Source organism: Podarcis pityusensis (assembly GCF_964106645.2).
Source record: "Podarcis pityusensis genome assembly, chromosome: 1".
Lineage (NCBI taxonomy): Eukaryota > Metazoa > Chordata > Lepidosauria > Squamata > Lacertidae > Podarcis > Podarcis pityusensis.
Window position 1 is genome coordinate 73,495,306 of NC_138028.1, and position 6,000 is coordinate 73,501,305.

The following is a 6,000-nucleotide window of genomic DNA, read 5'->3' on the forward strand; positions in this document are numbered from 1 at the left end:
ACAGAGATGCTTGTAGGGTAAGAAAAATAACAAAGTAGTTTATTGTATGAAGTAAATAACTAGGCTAGGAAAGTTTCTAGTTCTCTAACCTAACAAGCTAAAGGAAGGCAGCCATCCTTGCTCCTTTTACTCAGGATAGCTCCCAGCTGACTTCTTGAAGTCTGTCAATGTGAGGGAGGTACAACCTAAGACTTATCAGTCTAAATAGAGAAAGAGCGAGGAGCCTTCGTATTCTCCTGTTTAGGGAAGTTTTTAATGTTTGGTGTTTTATTGTGTTCTTAATATACTGTTGGAAGCCGCCCAGAGTGGCTGGGGAGGCGTGGCCAGATGGTCGGGGTATAAGTATTATATTATTATTTATTATATTCCCAGACTATCACTGTACCTTTATGCTGACTTCTCTGTCTTTATGCAAACCCCTCTTCTGCAAACTGAGTTGCACCCAAACTTCCAACACTGTGTGTGTGTGTGTGTGTGTGTGTGTGTGTGTGTGTCAGAGAGAGAGAGAGAAGCTTTCTTGTCTCTTTCCTGTACTGACACAGGAGAAAAGCTTTGTTTCCCTCTGGGATGAGGAAATGAGTACACACATGCACACCCGTGGAAGTGAGAGAAGGTGTGATTTTTTATGCTAAAGGTGGGTAGAAAATAGATCTCTAGATGTTTTGCAGTAACCAAAAAAGATTGCTGACTTCACAGTGGTTTGATAAAGGGATCAGGAGCCTCTGATCTTCCAGGTGCTGGAGTCCCAATTCCCACTTGCCTGAGCCAGCATGAGCAAAGGTCAGGAATGGTAGGAATTGTAGCCAAACCATATCTAGAGGCCTGCAGGGTCTTTCCCCCCTGTGTAATGGCAAGAAGTTCCCCACCCCCAAATTAGGCTGCTTAAATGAATAAGGGTGGAGGGGAGAAATGTGTTTGAAAGAACTATGAGCTCAGTTTCCTGGGCCAAGATGGATGCAAAGATCCTTAATTCTGAGTTCATGTCTGCCCCTTTTGGTAAATTACTGATTTGCACAGTTCCAGGAAGTGGAACTCAAGACTAGGATTTGTGGAATTTAGGACTGAGTCGGCCCACTCCTACCATGTCCTGGCTTTTTTTAAAAAACAGCTAATCTGATCACTAGATGGCACTCTGTCATCTCAAACCAGACTTGGTGCTCCAGCAGGAACAGCAAGTAACAAGTCTTCTCTAGCTTTCTGATACCACAATTGTGATGGCAAATGGGTTTTTTTTATTTATTTAAAGAGTCATAGGATGTCGGAGCCAGCCGTTACAAATGGCGCAATTTAGCATAAAATAAAGACACAGAGAGCCAGCAATATTTTCATGATGGTATGAGCAGCTCCTTTCGAACTTCCCTCTCCTCCTGTAGCTTCTTTATTCTCCTTTGTCTCTCTCCAGCCGCATGGCTGTTTGCCAATGTCTCACGTTACCTCATCCGGTCAAGGCTTTTATTGCCCCCCTCACCATATAGAGTCATCACTGCCCAGAGGAAACACAACTCCAATACATTCCAATACATTGTAAAGCTCAGAGTGCTGGTCAGCCGAGGTCAAGGGGCACCCTGCAATATTACAAGCCTTTACCGTGGCTTTATGACTCCCACAAACTTGGAACTGCCATACTAGATGAACTCAGTTCTTTCAACTCGGTATTGGACGCCATCTCCACAGAATATGGCTAGCTATTTCACAAAACACACAGGATGAAATGGCAGAATTCTGGTCTGTTTTACTTCAGGTGGGGGGAATTGCATTGGGGAAGGAAAACCTGGCATCTTCATGTCACTTGGAGCCCACTCTCTGATGAGCCACCTTACCACGTGGAGAAATATTTTTATTGTGGCTGGAGTGGAGGGCTGAAAAAAACCCATGACCCCTCAACCTCTACGGGCTGAACTGCTCCTTGTAATTTAGGATTTCACTATCATCTCATTCTTTATAGCCTGTAGAATGGCTTCAGTGTTCTGTTACCTCTACCCCCATAGAACTTGACCATCTTCTCTGGTCCATGTATGTTTTAGGACTTTTGACTTCCCTAGAGTAAATTTACCAGCCATGGGACAAGAGGGGATGCTCTTTTACAGACCAATACCTGATTAAGTTGGAATAAATGAGTGTATTTCACAATGGAGGGATGTACAAAATAGCAATTGGGATAGTTTGTACTATTTAATTCATAAATGTTCTGAATTTAGGGGGGAGCACTGAAGTGGCAAACTTCATCCAATTATTTGGAATTATGAGAACCCAAGAAAACAGAAGAGCTCCAAAAGGATCTCTCCAAACTGAGTGAGCAGGTGAGGTTCAATGTAAGTCAGTGCAAAGCAATGCACAATAAAATCACTTCACTGGGATGTAGCATTTAACTGACCAAATACTGTCAAATGATGGGTTTTCTATTCTTGTACTGAATAAATGGTGAAATGGCTCTCAAAAGCCTCTCTTCGTCCCATGTTTTTGATGGCATCAATATAGTTGAGAGCACTGATTTTATTTTTAAAATATTTAAAAAATGGGAGGTATCCAATTAACATATAATAAGTTAATAACAATAATTTATTATTTATACTCCGTCCATCTGGCTGGGTTTCTCCAGACATTAAAACATCAGTCATTAAAAACTTCCCTAAACAGGGCATGCCCTGTCAATACAAGGATTTCTGCTGATGCAATAGGAATTTCCCCTGCTCCTTCCATGCACTCCCCAAATCTGCTCTGGAGGTGGGGGAACCTCTAGAACATATTTTAGGGGGTGCACAGGGAGAGGAGATGGGGGATGTCGCGTTGTGCAAGTGGGAATCCTTGCGCTGTCAGGGCATGTTACTTTGCATGCAACCCCATATGCTTTAATCATCAAATGGTGTGATACTTGGGCAGCTATCAAAGTCAAATCAGGGTACTGTTGTCAAACAATTCAGTTTTTAAAATGTTTCCGTAACTCATGGCAGCAGGAGAAGGTAAAGAGAGAAAACATCTTAATACAGGGAGATTAGCTTCTAAATTTCTGGTCCAAGGTGTCAAGATTACTCTGCTGAATTTTATCTCTTAGGCAGGGTTTCATATTTTCGTGTCACTGTGTCACAGGGACGCGGGTGACGTTGTGGGTTAAACCACAGAGCCTAGGGCTTGCCAATCAGAAGGTCAGCGGTTCAAATCCCCATGACAGGGTTAGCTCCCATTGCTCGGTCCTTGCTCCTGCCAACCTAGCAGTTCGAAAGCACCTTAAAGTGCAAGTAGATAAATAGGTACCACTCCGGCAGGAAGGTAAACGGTATTTCCGTGCACTGCTCTGGTTTCGTCAGAAGCGGCTTAGTCATGCTGGCCACATGACCTGGAAGCTGTCTGCAGACAAACGCCAGCTCCCTCGGCCTATAGAGCGAGATGAGCGCCGCAACCCCAGAGTCGTCTGTGACTGGACCTAATGGTCGGGGTCAGGAGATGTGATGAGGCAGGGCTTCCCTGACCATTGGCCATGAGAGCTGAGACTCCAACAACATCTGAAGATTCCCAAACCCTGGTGGAGGTAAACCAGTAAGGAGCTCTTCCAGCTGATGGTGAGCAGCTTGGTTTGCTCAAATAATAGAAACCTGCCTTTCTCGTACCGGATAAATGAGATGTCTCCCAAAAACCTCTCAAAGAAATCTTAGTCCCATGTTTTTGATGGCATCAATATAGTTGAGAGCACTGATTTTTAAATAGCTTGCCACACTGTCTGAGTTGGGCTGCGGTTCTAATAAATGGGATTCCAGTTTCTGCCTCTGCCTGTGAATGAATGTATTTTGAGAATTACACCCCTGGCAATGGAAACTTTTCTTACAGTAAGCTCTCCTGACTTCCAGTATTTTATTGGCAGTTGTGAGTCAGCGTGATCCATTGCTCCTGAACTAGAAGCAAAACATGAAAGCTGCCTTAGGATATATATGGATAAACAAGAATAAAATCCAATTATTTCTCTTGCTTCTCACCAGCTGCGCAGGCAAACAAAGCTCATCTTTACTTTAGCGTTCTGTAAATTCTAACCAAATTGTAAAAGGGCATTATTTTTTCAAAGCTTCGCTGGTAGGAATTAAATTTTGATTTCAGATGCTTTGTCCCTTACTGATTGGAGTGGTAATATTATACATTTCCTACCTCTAGCAGCGAGACAGTTGTCTAACAGAGCAAAAATTGAAACAAGGGTTGTAAACTAAGCCAAACTAAGCATTCGTGAGTCTTGTTGGTTTTAATGGGAGGACTGAATGTGTGGTAAGCTCTTTTTCCCCCTTCCGTTGAAATCAATGAGCTGAACTTTGGCTAGTTCTATCCAATGCTCAGGTGCCTCTAGATCAAAATATTCAATGCTTACATATATTAATGAAAAGAACTGAATTTTAGTGATCTCTTCAATCATAGTGGCACTGTGTTCTAAACCACCAAGCCTCTTGGGCTTGCTGTCGTAAGGTTGGCAGTTTGACTCTTTGCGGCTGGGTGAGCTCCCATTGCTTTGTCCCAGCTCCTGCCAACCTAGTAATTCAAAGGCCTGCCAGTGTAAGTAGATAAATAGGTACCACTGTAGCAGGAAGGTAAACAGTGTTTCTGTTGCACCAGAAGCGGTTTAGTCATGCTGGCCACATGATCTGGAAAAGCTGTCTGGACAAACAGCAAATTCCTCGGCCTGAAAGTGGAGATGAGCACTGCACTCCATAGTAGAATTTGACTGGACTTAACCATCCAGTGGTCTTTTACCTTACCTGTCTATTTCTACAAAACCATGTTTTCTATATTTATATGGTTTAGGGTTGAATCCTAACAATTATTACTCAGAAGAAAGTCCCATTGAATTGAATGTGTCATACTCCTCCCAGGTAATTGAGTTAATAATAATAATAATAATAATAATAATAATAATAAATAATAATAAAAAAATAATTTATTATTTATACCCCACCCATCTGGCTGGGTTTCCCCAGCCACTCTGGGCGGCTTCCAACAAAACACTAAAATACAATAACCTATTAAACATTAAAAGCTTCCCTAAACAGGGCTGCCTTCAGATGTCTTCTAAAAGTTTGGTAGTTATTTTTCTCTTTGACATCTGGTGGGAGGGCGTTCCACAGGGCGGGTGCCACTACCGAGAAGGCCCTCTGCCTGGTTCCCTGTAACTTGGCTTCTCGCAGCAAGGGAACTGCTGGACCTCAGGATCCGGGCAGAATGATGGAGGTGGAGACGCTCCTTCAGGTATACTGGACCGAGGCCATTTAGGGCTTTAAAGGTCAGCACCAACACTTTGAATTGTGCTCGGAAACGTACTGGGAGCCAGTGTAGGTCTTTCAAGACCGGTGTTATATGGTCTCGGTGGCCGCTCCCAGTCACCAGTCTAGCTGCCGCATTCTGGATTAGTTGTAGTTTCCGGGTCACCTTCAAAGGTAGCCCCACATAGAGCGCATTGCAGTAGTCCAAGCGACAGATAACTAGAGCATGCACCACTCTGGCAAGGCAGTCTGCGGGCAGGTAGGGTCTCAGCCTACATACCAGATGGAGCTGATAAACAGATGCCCTGGACACATAATTGACCTGTGCCTCCAAGGACAGCTGTGAGTCCAGAATGACTCCCAGACTGCGCACCTGCTCCTTCAGGGGCACAGTTACCCCATTCAGGACCAGGGAGTCCTCCACAGGATTGCAGCCTTGGTTTGTCCCTTCAGGATGCTTCTGGCCAGTGCTTTTTTTCTAGGGGGATGCAGGGGTACGCATACCCCTAAACGTTTTGTGAATCTTTGTACTTTTGTCCATTTACTGTATTTATTTATTTATTTTTCCTGATTTGAACTATAAAATGGTGATTTTCTTGAGTCAAAATGAGAGTATGCCTAAACATATTTTTTTTTAAAGAGCACTGCTTCTGGCTTTCTGCTATATGTTACAAGGCGTTGCTTATCTAATTAATTGCAATTTTTGCCTGAGTCAGTCTGGCATGACATCTTACAAGTTACAAATATTAATATCATTAAAACACAC